This window comes from Moschus berezovskii, chromosome X (genome assembly GCF_049115385.1).
Source record: "Moschus berezovskii isolate FMDL1 chromosome X, NW_MosBer_1.0, whole genome shotgun sequence".
NCBI lineage: Eukaryota > Metazoa > Chordata > Mammalia > Artiodactyla > Moschidae > Moschus > Moschus berezovskii.
Genome location: NC_142488.1, coordinates 19,283,552 through 19,296,858, shown reverse-complemented (window position 1 = coordinate 19,296,858; position 13,307 = coordinate 19,283,552). Strand labels below are relative to the sequence as shown.

Sequence of the window (13,307 nt, the reverse complement as noted above, 5' to 3'; positions counted from 1 at the left end):
CTCCTGTCCGTGACTGAGTGGGGAGCTCCGACCCCTGACCTTTAACCTCCAGGATCCGTGAACCATTGCGCCCATTGTGTTCCTTCCTTTCCGTTCCTTCCTTCCCGGAGGGAGAGCGGCAGACGGCGCATGCGCCCTGGACAGAGATGCAGAGGTGGGAACGGCCGGCAGAGGGCGCAGGAGCTCAAGCCGGAGCCACTCAGGCGGGGCACCCGTCACTGGGAAAGAGTTGAGAGCAGAGGTCGGTGGGAGAGCGGGCTCAGCGCGAGGTAACGGACAGTGGGCGTGGCCAGGGCGGGGGCGGGGCGAGGCGTTTCCGGAAGGAAGTGGTTCCGGGTCCCGCGGCCCGGCTGAGGTAGTCGTGTTGCCGCTTCTGTGGGAGGCGGCGGCCGTTTGAGGGGCGAGGCCCGAGGGACCGGCGGCGGAGGCGGCGGCGGAGGTGGCGGCGGTCGCGGCGGCGGCGGTCGCGGGAACTTCTCGGTCAGGTGAGCGGCCCTGAGGGGCGGGCGAGTCGAGGAGGCTCCGGCCCGAGGGGAGGGCGTGTCCGTCCCCTGGGAGGAACGGTTTTTGGGGTAGCGGGTGGGGCGGTTGAGACGGTTGGGAGGACGCGGCGGCCCAGCTTGGGATCCCGGGGGACTGTTCCCTTATCTCTGAACATTAGACCGGTTCCTTATTTTAGAGGCGGCGACCCGGGCACCTGCTGCCGGGGCCCTGACCCTCGCCCGTCGTCGGGCAGGCTTCGGCCCCCAGCGGTTATGAGCGTCTGTCTTGGGGAAGGGCGGGGGGAGGGGGCGGTGCCCAGGGACCGAGCCCTTTTCCCAGGGGCGGCTGCCGACGAGTCGCCGGAGGGGCCCGAGCCGAGGAGCCCCCGCTTTGTCCCTCTCCGGAGTCTCTCCTGCCGGGAAGCGGCGTCTTGCTCTGGTAACGTCCAGTGTAGTAAAGGCTCTTCTTTATCCTGCATTGGAAAGTAAAACTCGTCTTTTTAGAAACGTATATTGAAAATTGCATCTTCTGTGGTTCTGTGAGGTGTATTTAGGAAACTGGGCCGGCTACTGTCAGGTTTGCCCTGTCCGTAGGTCGGGAGGGAAAGAAATCTGAGAGAAACTTATCCTCCCACATATTTTCCTGCCGAGGTGCTTTTCGAGCTGCCTCTTAGGTGATTGCTTTTCTTTTCTGAAACAAACTAAAAACTACAGGTAGAAATCAAGGTCTCTCAGACTTCTGGCCAGGCAACCTTTTTAACGTTTTCCTGAATTTGAGCTGGTACGACTGAAAGACTGGAATTTGAAAATAAAAGATTTTGATGTAGATTCATGATGAGTGCTTTATTTTTCGATAGTGTTTTAATGTTAACGGTGTAGAATGCTTTATTTTTTCACGTGGTATTTTTAAAATGGCTACTAAAGTGTTCTTTTGAAAGCCCTGCTCTTTCACACCCTCCCCAGAAGCCTTTAAAACATCAGATTAGAAATATTTATATAGCGAAATATGTGATAATATATTTATATATACAATTTCTAAAATATACAGAACCACGGTGAGGAAGATAACTCTTCTTTCACCGTTCAAATAACCGTTGTGAATGTTTACGCTGGGGATACACCTTCCGTCTTTTTTTTTTTTTGCAGAGATGAATGTATGAATTATGAAGTAGATTCTCCTTGATAACCAGTTTTTTTGTTTGTTTCCTGACTACGTAGCATTCCGTTATTTGGCTGCAGTAATTTACTTAGTTGGTTATTCCCAGTTTGTCACTACTTAAACACTTCGTTGGAGAAATGTAAAATCTGCACATCCATGATTACTGTTTTAGTGTACATTCCTAAGTGATAGAATTGTTGGGTTTTTTAAATGTGAATTTCCCTCTGGAAAGGATGTGCTATTTTGCACTCCCACCAACAATCTGTGAGTGTCCTTTTCCCCACCCTAACAAAAGGCAACAGTTAAAGGATTTCTATAGGAACCCTTCAGAGCCATTTATGTTCTGCAATCAAGTACAGGTATCCTCCTCTAGATGTCCTCTTCTTCCCACCGCGCCCCGCCCACATCCCCCATGCTGCTTATTTGTTGATGACATTCTTCGCGCCCGCCCCCCACGCTGCTTATTGGTTGAAGGCAATTCTGTTTCTCATTTTCTATTCTACCTTCACTAGTTTCCTAAAGAAGGGTTATCTTGGTGAGGCAAAGGCATTATAAAGTGAACAGATTTGAAGTCAGGACTTCCTCGAAATCCAGTATATCTGATTATCTTGAACATGGACAGTTTGCTCAACTCTGAATTGGAGGTTATAGTGCCTTTACCTTGCATTTCTTGCAGGGTGATTTTAAGGGTCAAAGGAAAGTACATTTAAACATACTTTGTCTTGTTGCTAATTTTTACCATATTGTAAAAATGTCAGAGCACATGAGCATATTGATTTTCTAATGTTAATTTCTGAATTCAGAAAGCTGTTCTGTGATACCCTTTGCCCCCACTGTTTCACCTTTTAAATTTGAAGTTTTACACTGATGCCCTGGATTATATTGACAGTGATATCAGAGTTATGAAATTAAATGAATGAATCTGCTAATGTTGAAGGAGAAAATAATTAAAAGCACTTTATATAAAGCTGAGGGGGACAGATAAAAAGCTAAATAAAACACAGTTCTTGAGATCTTGATGAATAAAACATAGTCTTTGTGCCCTACAGGCTACAGAATATCCAGGCAGCTAGAGGACATAAAAGCTGCCTTCCAAATTTAGACGGCAATTTTAGATGTGATGCAGGATGTCAACTATTCTCAAGTGTGCTGAAGTCCAATTCTGCTGACCAGGCAGTCACTTCAGAGTCATCTTTCTGAAGGTAGGAGTTGCAAGGTGGGGAAGTGTTAATGTTGGAGTCTGAGACCCTGGATTCTGATTTTTCATCTTTCTCTTGGGGAAGGTTGGTTAACTTTTCTGAGGCTTGGTTCTTCATCTGTGAAATGGAGGTAATTCTGGCTTCCTCAAAGGCTTATGAGGATTAAATGAGATAGTGTTTGCAAAACAACTTAGTGAACTAGGAAGTACTGGTACTTTTGTGATCCTTCTTATCCAGTGAAGACTGAGCTTCTGCAGTAAAGAAACTGGGTGTCTTCTGACTTTGTATGATTGGCCCCTAGCAGTTGCTAGCAGTGAGTAATGTTTGCCAAATTATCATAAAATGTGACTGCTGATAAAAATTCAGTCTGGACATTTGAAGAAGGTAATATATAAATGTGGAATATTGAGAGAAATTGACTACATTATTTGGAGTTCATAGTAAGGAATCAAACACTGAACTAATTGGACCTAGGCAGATTTCTTCTATGACTGTCATTCTATATTATGTCCCCAGTGCCATGCACATAATTTTCCCTTATCAATAGTAAACCTGCTCAAGTTGCTCCCATTTCAAGTTGCTCCTGCCTAGACCTCTATCCCTCAACTGCAACCCAGCTTCTCCTCCCCTGCCAGACAGACTGTTGGAAAATATTGTTAGTAATTGGCTTTCTCAGTCTCCTTACCTTCCTCAAGCCATGTATTCACACTTTTCATTCCTTTTATTGGGTCTCTATATAGCTTTTGCTGTGAAAGTCTCCTTTATTGGAACATCCTTCTATGCTCCAGGGTTCCCGCCTTCCTCAGAGGATGTTCGTTCTCAGTCTTGGCTGGTTCATCTCCTTGAAAGGTTAATGTTCCTGTAGGCTTGATCCTTATCCTGATATACCAGTTCTGGAATAATTTATAGAACATTGAGGCAATCTGATGTTTGAAGGTTTGGTAGAATTCCCCTGTGAAACAATCTGGGCCTGCTGCTTTTTCATGTAATGTTTTCTTAATAACTTTCTCCATTTCTTCTATGGAAACTGGTCTGTTCAAGCTTTTTAATGTGGTCAATTTTTAGTAATAATTGGTTTTTCTAGAAAATTATCCATTTCATCAGGGCTTGCAAATTTATTGGATAGAGGCTATAAAATAATCTCATGATTTAAAATTTTTCTTCTATTTCATTGGTTATTTCCCCTTTGCTCTTTTTTATTTTGTGTATTTGTACTTTCTCTCTTTTTTCCTAGTCAAGTTATATTTAGTGGTTTATCCATTTTAATTTTTCCCAAAACTACAGAATTCTGATTTATTACTTAGATCTACTTTTCTCTTCCTCTACTTTTATTTTTATTTCCTTCCTTGTGCTTTCTTTTAGTTTACTTTGCTGCTTTTTATTTCTTTTTTTTAACCTTGTAAATAAATTTATTTACTTTTATTCTTTCATTTTTACTGATAAATACGTTTAGTGCAATTAATTTTTCTTTGATGACTATTTTAAATGCATTCCATAGAATCTGATATGTAGAGCTTTTATTGTCATTATTTCTTTAAAGATCTATGTTAGAGTATCCAGGAGTTGTTTAATAAGAGGTTTTAAAATTTCTAGGTGAAATTTGTTTGTTTTTATTAGTAAACTAGTTTTATTGCGTTATGATCAGAAAGTTTTGTTTATAATGTTTCTATTATGTGCAGCTAACTGATGTGTTCTTTGTGACCTAATGTACGCTTATTTTTGGTGAATGTGATGTGGAAACTTCAGAAGAATATTGTCTAGCATCAAAATGTAGAGTTTGATAAATATACTTAAGATTTACCCTGTTGATTTTGCTGTTTAGATCTTCTATCTCATTTTTGTCTTAATACCACTAAGCATGTTATATGAAAGTCTCCTATTAGTGTTTCTATGTCTCCTTGCATCTGTCGTAGTTTTTGTTTCATGAAGGTGGTTGCAGTGTTACTTGTTGTAAATATGTGTATTTTTATTTGTTCTGTCTTCATCAAGGATTGTTACTTTTAACATTGAAGTGTCTTTCCTTGACATGATGAATGCTTTGGGACTTGAATTCTGCTTTGCCTGATTACAGATTTCCCACCCCTGCTCTCTTTTTATTTCCATTTGCCTTGTATAATTTGGCCATCCTTTTATTTTTAACCTTTCACAATTACTTTGTTTTAGATGTGTATTTTATACAAATACTTGTTTTGTTAGCCAAATTGAACCTGTTTATTTTAATAGGTGTTAAGTCCATCACATTTATTGTTAGGTCTGATGTGTTTGGTCTATCATAATATTTTATAATCATGTGAATTTTGTTATATTTGCTATTTCTTTATGCTATGATGTGTAGTTTTTGCTCTTCTATTTTAAAAAGAGGAAGGTTTTTATTTTTGTCTAATGGTTAACCTTCGTACTTAAGCCTTTCTTTGCTCCCCATTTATGTGCTAAGTCGCTTCAGTCGTATATGACTCTTTGCAACCCCATGGACTGTAGCCCTCCACACTCCCCTATCCATGGGATTCTCCAGGCAGGAATACTGGAGTAGGTTACCATGCCCTCCTCCAGGGGATCTTCCCAACCCAGGATTGAACCCACGTCTCTTGTCTCCTGCACTGGCAAGTGTGTTCTTTACCACTAGCACCACCTGAGAAACCCACTCCCCTATTTATTTAACCTTTTTTGTGTGAGAGAGAAATACAACTGTGTCCTTGAAATCAGAGTAGAATAATAATAGGCAACAGTGAGGTTCTATATCCACTTCCAGCTCCTCCTTACTGGGAACTGGTGACATTACCCAACCACTGTGGCTAGGAGAATAAACTGTGACCTGTTCTCTTGAGGTCTGACTTCGTCTGATCTGCTGATTGCCCTCTTGTTCTGTGGGTTCTGAGTTGACCTGGTTCTGTGCTGGCAGTGTGGCGTCTTTGTTACAAAGGCTTTCCTGGTCAGTTTTTGTATTTGTAAATGCTGAGTTCACATTTAGTATGGACTCTCTGTCAGTTGTTGTTTTTTTGTAATAGTTTTACCGAGTTATAATTAACATACCACACAATTCACCCATTTAAAAGTCTACAATTCAGTGTTTTTTTTAATATATTCACAGAGTTGTGTAACCATCTTCACAGTCTAGTTTTAAAACATATTCATCACACCAAAAAGAAACCCTGTGCCCATTTCCCCCAGTGCCTCCCCTCACCCTACCACACCCAGGCAACTGCCCATCTACTTTCTGTTTCTATGGATTTGCCTATTCTGGACCTTTCATATAAATGAATCTTGTAATATGTGGTCTTTGGTGACTGGCTTCTTTCCCTTAGCGTAATTCATCCCTGTCTGACTGTGTGTCAGTACTTCATTCCTTTTTATGGCCAGATAATATTTCATTGTATGGAGATACCACATTTTGTTTATTCATTCATCTCTCAATGAACATTTGAGTTGTTTCTTCATTTTGGCTATTGTGAATAATGCTGTTATGAGCATTTGTGTATAAATTTTTATGTGGAGGTATGGTTTTATTTATTTTGAGTATATACCTAGGATTAGAATTGCTGGGTCGTATGGTAACTGCTATGTTTAATTTTTTAAGAAACTGCCAGACTGTTTGCCAAAGTGACTGAATCATTTCATTTATTTTCCCTGGGGGACCTGGTAATTTATTCTTCCCTTCTGAGATAATTTTTTGGGCTTCCCTTGTGGCTTAGCTGGTAAAGAATCCGCCTACAATGCAGGAGACCTGGGTTCCATCCCTGGGTTGGGAAGATCCCCTGGAGAAGGGAACGGCTACCCACTCCAGTATTCTGGCCTAGAGAGTTTCATGGACTGTATAGTCCATGGAGTTGCAAAGAGTCAGACACGACTGAGTGACTTTTACTTCTGAGATAATTTAGTCTTTTTCTCCCATTCTTTCCGTTTAGTTCAGTTAATTTTTTTCAGTCATATCACTCTGTTTTTTGATATGTTTCTGTTCTTAGTTTTTAAATTTCTGATTCAATGTGAGTTTTTAAAATATACATTCCTAAATGCTTTGGGATATATTCTGTTTGGGGTATAAAGTTAGAGTTTGCTTCTGCTTCATGTTTTTTTGAGGACAAATTTTCCTCAGTTGAGAAATTGTCTTTTCCTTCTTTCTTGTAAACATATGGGGGTCATCAGATTAAAAGTTTTTCAGATCTAATGAGTATGAAATGGTACCCCGTTGTTTTAATTTTATTTTCCTGAGTAGGTAGTGTTGGGTATCTTTTTGTATGTTTATTGGACAGTTTTGTTTCCTCTTTGTTGAAAACTCTTAAGGATGGAGTTGCCATTTCTTGAGATGGGGCAGACCTTGAGAGGAGCAGATTTTGGAAGAAGGTGTGGAGTTTGCTCTTGGACGTGTTTACAGCGTCCAGCAGTCTGTTGGATGTGGAAGGCTGCAACAGAGAGGATAGGTGAGGGCTGGAGATGTCAACTTAGGGTTGTTAGTATATAGAGAGTATTTAAAGCCATGAAATTGAAGAAAAGTGCAGACAGGGAAGAGAGTGTAGACAATGAAAAGCCAAAGACTGAAGTCACTATTTAGAGGAAGACTGGCTTCACTATTTAGGGATCAGGATGGTGAGATAAGGATAAACCAGTAAAGGAGACAGAAAGCGTTGTTAGAGGTATGAGGAAAACCAGGAAAGTGTAGTATTCTGGAATCCAGGTGCAGAAAATGTTTCTGTGAGGAAGGTATGATTAACCATCTGGTGCTGCAGGTAGATCCAGGAAAAAGAGGGAAAAGAACCATTGGATTTAGCATGGATTTTGTTAGTGATCTTGACTGGAGCAGTTTGGTGGAGTGGAAAGGTAGATTGGTGAGGGGACAAGTAGAATGGGAGGAGAAGAATGTGAGAGAATGATTGTGGTATACAGGCAGCCCTTTGAGGATTTTGTTTGTAAATGGAGAGAGAGGTTGTATGGTGATGGGAGGGACCTAATGGGGAAGGGAAGTGATGCTGTGGAAGGAGAGGAGAACTGCTGGAGCCGGGCCTTTCAGGCAGGTGAGGGGATGTGTCCAGTGCTGTCCTGGTAGGAATGGCTTTGTTTGGCACCAGCATCCCCTTCAGCATCCTCCTAGGAGTGGATACTCCTGTTGTCCAGTCATGTTTCTAAGTTCAAGGGCACACAGATTGATTCACTGCCCTTAAACAGTTCACTCTGAAGGAACAGTATAAATGAATTTCTCTTTTGTTATTGATACCTCCTTCTCCCCAGTCACAAACCCTGCTGGTGTTTCTTTTTCTTTTTTACCTCTCTAGTTCTGTCCTTTTCTAGTCACAAATGTTTTGTTTAGTCACTAAATTGTGTCCAACTCTTTGCAACCTCTGTCTATGAGGTTTCCCTGGCAAGAATACTGGAGTACATGGGGGAGGGATGGACTGGGAGTTTGGGACCAGCACATGCAAACTACCCTATACAGAATAGATAAACGAGAAGGTCCTACTGTATAGCACAGGGAACTATATTCAGTAATCTTTGATAAACTATACAGGAAAAATGTGAAAAAGAATATATATGTATGTATAACTGAGTCATTTTGCTATACAGCAGAAATTAAACACAGCACTGTATATCAAGTATACTTCGGAAAAATAATTTAAAAAAAAGATTTCTTCATGTCTTTTCATGACTTGATTTAAAAAAAAATACTGGAGTGGATTGCCATTTCCTTCTCCAGGGGATATTCCCAACCCAGGGATCAAACCCACGTCTCCTGCATTGGCAGGTGGATTCTTTATCTCTGAGCCACTTGGGAAGCTCAGTGGAGCACGCAAGGACCTGTTGCCCTACCCAGTTTCATTCAGGGATTGGCAGTCTTTTTTGTAAAGGATCAGATAGTAAATTCTTGCCTGGAGAATCCCAATGGACAAGAGGAGACTAGTGGGCTACAGTCCATGGGGTTGCAGAGTCAGACACAACTGAGCAGTTAAGCTCAGCAGCAAATAGTAAATATTTTAGACTGTGGGCCACATACAATCTCTATTGCATATTCTTTTTCTTCTAAACAATGCTTTAAAAATGTAAAAACCATCTTAGCTCTAGAGTTTAAATGAATTCTCTTCTCTTATGCACCAAGTCCCTGAGCCACCACTAATCATTACTAGCTGATGAACCCAAAAAAGCAAATGCAAACAAAGTTAACTTAAAAAAACCTTTATTGAGATATATTTTACAGGTTTAAAATGTACAGTTCAATGGTTTTTGATAGTGATAGTTAGCAGAATTGTGCAATCATCTCCATAATATCTGGTCTAATCTTACAGCACTTTCATCACCCCAAAGCTTTTTTTTTTTTGCAGCTTTGAGGTATAACTTATATGCAGTAAAATTCACTAATTTTAAGTGAATAGTTTGAATTTTAATAAAGCTAATTTTCATATTGGCAGAGGAAAATATTATAAGTAATACTTCTTTTTATCACATAACCAGTAAATCTCACTTGTAAACATTTTCTCCCAAGTGACCTATACCTTTCCATTTAAGCCAGTAGTTTTTCTTCTTTTATTAATGAATTTAATTGGAGGATAATTTCTTTACAATATTGTGGTGGTTTTTGCCATACATTGACATGAATCACCCACAGGTGCACATGTGTCTCCCCATCCTGAACCCTCCTCCCACCTCACTCCCCACCCCATCCCTCTGGGTTGTTCTAGAGCACCAGCTTTGAGTGTCCTGCTTCATGCATCAAAGTTGCATTGGTCATCTATTTTGCATATGGTAATATACATGTTTCAGTGTTATTCTCTCAAATCATCCCACCCTCGCCTTCTCCCACATATTCCAAAAGTCTGTTCTTTACATCTGTGTCTCTTTTTCTGCCTTGCATTTGGATCGTTGTTACTCTCTTTCTAAATTCCACATGTATGCATTAATATACTGTATTAGTGGTTCTCTTTCTGATTTACTTCACTGTTTCATCCACCTCATTAGAACTGACTCAAATGTGTTCTTTTTTATAGCTGAGTAATATTCCATTGTGTGTATGTACCACAACTTTCTTATCCATTCACCTGCTGATGAACATCTAGGTTGCTTCCATGTCCTAGCTATTGTAAACCATGCTGCAGTGAACATTGGGGTACATGTGTCTCTTTCAATTCTGGTTTCCTTGGTGTGTATGCCCAGCAGTGGGATCGCTGGGTCGTATGGCAGTTCTATTTACAGTTTTTTAAGGACTCTCCACACTGTCCTCCATAGTGGCTGTACTAGTTTGCATTCCCACCAGCAGTGTAAGATAGTTCCCTTTCCTCCACACCCTATCCAGCATTTACTGTTTGTAGACTTTGTGATGGTGGCCATTCTGACCAGTGTGAGATGGTACCTCATTGTGGTTTTGATTTGCATTTCTCTAATAATGAGTGATGTTGAGCATCTTTTCATGTGTTTGTTAGCCGTCTGTATGTCTTCTTTGGAGAAATGTCTGTTTAGTTCTTTGGCCCACTTTTTGACTAGGCTGTTTATTTTTCTGGTATTGAGCTGCATGAATTGCTTGTATATTTTGGAGATTAATTCTTGGTCAGTTGCTTCATTTGCTATTATTTTCTTTCATTCTGAAGGCTGCCTTTTCACCTTGTTTATAATTTTTTTTGTTGTGCAAAGGCTTTTAAGTTTAATTAGGTCCCATTTGTTTATTTTTGTTTTTGTTTCCATTACCCTGGGGGGTCGGAGAAGGCAATGGCAACCCCCTCCAGTACCCTTGCCTGGAAAATCCCATGGATGGAGGAGCCTGGTGGGCTGCAGTCCATGGTGTCGCAAAGAGTTGGACATGACTGAGCAACTTCACTTTCACTTTTCACTTTCATGCATTGGAGAAGGCAGTGGCAACCCACTCCAGTGTTCCTGCCTGGAGAATCCCAGGGATGGCGGAGCCTCATGGGCTGCCATCTGTGGAGTCGCACAGAGTCGGACACGACTGAAGCAACTTAGTAGCAGCAGCAGCAGCAGCACTCTGGGGGGTGGGTCATAGAGGATTTTTCTGTGATTTATGTTAGTGTTCTGCCTGTTTTCCTTTAAGAGTTTTATAGTTTCTGATCTTATATTTAGATCTTTAATTCATTTTGAGTAAACCAGTAGTTTTATAGTCCTGGGACCAGCAGAATCTCCATCACCTGGGAACTTGCTAGAAATAGGGCCCATCCCAGAGGAGGGCTCAGCATTCTGTGTTGTAACTAGCCTTTCAGGTAACTCTTCCTCGCACTAAAGTTGGAGAACCACTGTTCTAAGCTCTATCCCTGAGTGAAATTGCTAGTTCGTGGAATATGAGCATGTTCAAGTTTAACGGGTACTGCCAACCCCTTCCAAACTGGTTATAAGCAGGTTGTATACCTGCTTAGCTGTGTACGACAGTCTCTATCGTTCCACAACCTCACCAACACTGTGAAATATGCAACTTCCATTTTTTTGTGGTCATTCTGACAGGTGTGGAATGGTTATGATCTGAATTGGTATTTACTCAGTTACTATTGAGGTTGAACATCTTAGATGTTCATAGGTCATTTGAGTTTTGTGTTCTTTAATGTGCTGTTTGGAGTCTTTTGCCTATTGAGATAATTAGTTATATTAAATAATCACAATGTGTTGGCAGAATTGTAGAATAAACTCAGAATTCCCGAAAAGAAAGGAACTCGGGGAGGGGGGGAAGGGAAAGAATTTCAGGGAGATGACGGTCAAAGAGTCCTGAAAGAATAGGGATTTTTCAGGCAGAGTGAGTGAAAGCCATCTGTGTGGTATGAACAGAATGGCCTGATCAGGGAAAAGCAAGTCATTTGCTGTGGTGAACTAATAAGATATGTGAAGGAAAAGACATACAAGGCTAGGAGCAAGGTAGGGAGTGACTAGATGTATGTATTTTAAATTTGTTTAATCTTTTATTGACTGTTGGGCATTTGCATTATAATTAAAGTGGATTTTTTTCTTTCCTGTTTTAAATTAAGCTGATATAAACATCTTAGTATATATAGCTGCTTTTTTCTTTTTTATCTTAGAATAACACATTTAGACTGAAATTATTAGGTTAAAGGAAAGTAGGCATGATTAGTTTCATAATTTCTTACATATTTTGAGGTTACCCATCATTAGAGAAATGCAAATCAAAACCACAGTGAGGTACCATTTCACCCTCACTAGGATGACTATAGTGGAAGAGACAGACCATAACAAATGTCGATGATGATGTGGAAAAATTGGAACCTTCATACATTGCTGGTGAGACTGTAAAATGATGTAGCTGCTTTGGAAAACTTTGGCTGTCTCCCAAGAAGTTAAACATTGAGTGATTGTATGACCCAGGAGTTCCACTCCTAGGATTATGCCCAAGAGAACTGAAAAACTGTGTCTACACAAAACTTGTATGCAAATGTTCATGATAGCATTATTCATAATAGCCCCCAAAATAGAAACAACCCAAATATCCATTGAGAGATAAATGAATCACAAGATGTGGTATACCCATAAAGTGGGATATTATTCAACCATGAAAGGATGAACTACTGATAATAGTAAAACCCTTGAAAATATTATGCTAAAGGAAGGATGCCAATCACAAAGAATCACATATTGTAAAATTAGATTGTGGTGGTGGTTATAAATCCCTGTGAATATACTGAAAAGCACTGAACTGTACACTTCAAATAGGTGAGTTGTATCATATGTGAATCGTATCTCAATAAATGTTTTACAAAAAATAAAATGGATTAAAAAATTACCCTCTGGGAAAATTATACTTTCATCACAATCAACTGTGTTTGGTGTCTCTCGTACAACCTTTAGGCTTTATTATTTTTGTTCAATTTAATAGGTGTGTACCCCAAACTTCTTTTATTAAATTATAAGTTCCCTCAGTAGAATGTAAGCTCCAAGAGGGCAGGAACTTTTTTCTGTTTCTCTTCACTGCTCTCTTCCTTGAACAGTGCCTGGCAAATAATATGTACTCAGTGACATTTGTTGAATGAATACATTTTTATATGTATTTTTCTTCTGTTAAACTTTTTATTTTGTATTGGGTTATAGCTGATTAGGGCCTTCCCTGGTGGCGCAGTGGTAAAGAATCTGCTTACAGTGCAGGAGACACAGAAGACACGGGTTCAATCCCTGGGTTGGGAAGACCTCCTGGAGGAGGACATGGCAACCCACTCCAGTATTCTTGCCAGGAAAATCCCATGGACAGAGGAGCCCAGTGGGCTACAGTCCATAGGGTCGCAAAGAGTTGGACATGACTAAAGCGACTAAGCACTCATGCATAGCTGCTTAACAAGCAATGTTGTGGTAGTTTCAGGTGAACAGTGAAGGGACTCATCCATACATATACATGTATCCATTCTCCCCTAAACTCACCTCCCATCCAGGCTGCCACATAACATTGAGCAGAGTTTCATGTACTATATTGTAGGTCCTTGTTGTTTATCCATTTTAAATATAAGCATTGTGTGCATGTCCATCCCAAACTCCTTAACTATCCCT

At 40.4% G+C, this 13,307-nt stretch overlaps 1 protein-coding gene across 10 annotated transcripts in view; it reads left to right on the top strand.

Annotated features, from left to right (window-relative positions):
• The first annotated feature begins 328 nt into the window (after positions 1–328).
• The window catches only part of BCLAF3 (BCLAF1 and THRAP3 family member 3), a 52,431-nt gene continuing 39,452 nt past the window's right edge, over positions 329–13,307 (top strand). For 9 of the 10 annotated variants that reach the window (XR_016036969.1, XR_016036968.1, XM_055438132.2 and 6 more), the window contains exons 1-2: positions 329–485; positions 2,691–2,843. The gene's annotated coding sequence lies outside the window, so the exon portion shown is untranslated. The remainder of the gene's footprint in view (positions 486–2,690; positions 2,844–13,307) is intronic. The other variant, XM_088834210.1, reaches the window with a different exon arrangement.